Genomic DNA, 3,025 nt, shown 5'->3' on the forward strand with positions numbered 1-3,025 from the left:
AAAGAGGCAAACTTTCTGCCTAAAGTAAGCACAGGAACTTAGGGGTTGATAGAGGACACAAAGAAGAGATGGAGAAGAAATGGAGAGAATGGGACCAAGCAACACAGCAGAACCCTAAACCAAGCTGTAGAAATAGGCTAGAACATGGTAGGGGTAGAGGAATGTAAGATTTTAATGTTCCTGGCCACAATAAGCTATTTTAGAACCTTGCTCCTCCTCCCATTAAGACACGGAGTCTCTGTCCCTTCCCTTGAGCTTGGTGGTGGGGATGGGGGTTTGTGACAGCTCCTGCAAGTAAAATACTGCAGAAATTATGTGATATGACTTCCAAGACATGACTGGAAGAGCCCATGAAGCTTCTGCCAGGTTCTCTTGGGACATTCACTCTTAAAAGCCAGCCATCATGCTATGAAGAAGCTACCTAGAGAGGCCAAACGGCAGGTGTTCTGGCTGACAGGCAGTACCACCCACCAGACATGTAAGCGAAGTCACCTTCAGCTGATTCCAACCCCAGCCATCAAGTCACCCCCAACTGTTGAATCACCTCCCAGCAGACGGCACAGCCATTGTAGAGAAGAGACAAGCAGTCCCCACTGTGCCCTGTCTGAATTCTTAACCCACAGAATCTATAAGGATAATAAAATGGTTGTTTTATGTCACTAAATTTTGGAGTCATTTGTTTTACAGCAATAGTAACTAGAACATCTCCCAAACTACCTGCACTTAAGTCCTTGTCTCAGGGTCTACTTTGGGGAGAATCCAAACTAAAACACAAGGATATGGTGTAGATCCCCAAATTTCTCCAGCTGCCAGCTCTGTACTTTCATTAGACCAAGTGGAAGGTACCTCATTTTAATCCCAACAAGAAGCTTAAGTCTCAGTCTCATTGTTTTAGGGACAGACAGGCCAATATAATGCAATTACTGATTGGGCAGGCTTGGTCAGGTCCTCCTTCCTCGTCACTGCCCCCAGGCCCCACCATAGGGTCTGCCCCACCAACCACAGTCCTGAGAGCAGGGAAAGGAGGTTCCTCAGAGAAAAATTAGGTTGCAGCCACCAGGCCTTGCCAGTGCAGTTCAAGGATCAGGAACCATGAACTTCAGTGCACTTAAGCTCAGAGTCTTAAACTCAGAGGTGAGTGCTGACTGATTGAGCTAAGCCAATCATGGTAATTCCACTCCGCTTGCCAGGGATTGGTTTAGGCAAAGACATGTGATACCATTGCCAGTGAGACATGGGGAAAAGGCTCCCGGGCAAGGGGGTAGGAGGGTAGGCAGTGGTTAGTAAACCTATCTTTACCCTTAAAAAGAGGCACAAAGGGATATCCTAACTTCTGCCTTTGAAAGTTTTTGTACAGTGATGTGATGTTTGAAGCTACAGCAGTCATCTTGGGACCATGAGGGGCAAGCCTGAGGATAAAAACCAAACACAGGGCATGATGATATAAGAAGATGGAGGTGTTCTGTTTGACAGGCAGGTCCTCCCACCAGACATGCAAGAGAAGTCACCTCCAGTTGATTCCAGCTTTGATGACATTGTTCAGCTACCTCTTTACCAACCATAGATACACCTACCTTCAAACACCTTCAGAGGTAAATAAATCTCAACGCTTAAGCTATTTTGAGTTGAACCATGGGTATCTTAACATATAGAACTTGATACCAGGAGTGGGTGCCTCACTGGGCATACTATGATGACAGATTCAGGTCAGATCTCCATTTTCCATTCCAGAAGCTGTTCTCCTGCTTCTTCGTACTTCCTGTAATGAGGAAGTGGTTCTAGAACGGACAAATTCCCTCTTGATGTAATTCTTAATGATTCTGAGGTTGAGGAGTGGGTATCAATTCTATTTCCAGAAACAAAGTATGATTTATGTGCTCACAGGGGTTATATTTTGGAACTGCAGAAAGGGAAAGGTTCACATGAAATTCATCATGGCCCCAGCATTCTAAGGTTTGCAAGAGACTAAGAACCCAACATGGAAGAACTCATCTTCAACAGCAAAATGGGTATTACACAATTCACATAGCACTTATTATGTGCATCCTCTCGATTCATACTCATAAAATGGGCAGCATTACCCCATTCTGCTAAGGGTTCAGAAAAGGTCAGTAACTGGTCCATGCAGCAGCACCCCTACCCACAGCGTTTACCATCTCTAGTGTTCTCCAGCTGAGAGGGCAGCTATGCATTCCCCACAGCAGATGCCAACCAGGGGGAGAAGGATAACCGAACCACACATGCCTGTCCCACCTCCCTGCTTTTGCTCAATCTGCTTCTGAGGCCGTAATGGGATTCATATCTACCTTTTAGTCATGCACTTTCTCGTGCCAGTACCTTTCTAAACACTTAATATGTTATTCTCACTTACTCTCTTCTGGCAATCCAGAGAAGAAACCGAAGCCCAGAGAAGTTGGGTAACCTCTCCCCTGCCCCCAGGTCACACAGCTTAGTAGGTGGTGGAGCTAGGTTTGAATCCATGCGATTCGAGTGATTCTAGAGTCTACACCCTAAACCATCACCCATTTCTTTCCTCTCCCTCTACAGGACCATTTTCCAGTTAGAATGTCATTCTTACAGAGAGTCTTTCCTGATGCCTCAGACAAATATGGCCTCTCCTTCGGCACTATGGGTATTCATAAAACTAGTCACCTTCCTTGGTTACCTCTGTAAGCACTGATTTACTCTCCCACCCTGCCTGCCATCAGCCATTATCTTTGAGTGCCCCCGCAACCATTTTACAGAACAGAAGGAAGGCCGAGGCTCAGAGAGGTTAAGCAACTTGCCTGAGACCACACAGCTAGGGAGTGGCCAGATGGGACCTGAACCCAGGCCAATCTGTACCAAAGTCCTAATTTTGAAAAAGATGCTGACAAACACCTCGAATTTAAACCAGGAATCTCTGCCTACCTCCCCCTGGCTCAAGAGGACACTGGGCGTTGAACATGGGCCCAAGGGACAGAGAGTTTTGAATGGAATAGAGTGGGGCTGGCAGTCAGCATGTCTGAACCTAAGTCATCACCAC

Source organism: Pteropus alecto, unplaced genomic scaffold (genome assembly GCF_000325575.1).
Source record: "Pteropus alecto unplaced genomic scaffold, ASM32557v1 scaffold45, whole genome shotgun sequence".
Lineage (NCBI taxonomy): Eukaryota > Metazoa > Chordata > Mammalia > Chiroptera > Pteropodidae > Pteropus > Pteropus alecto.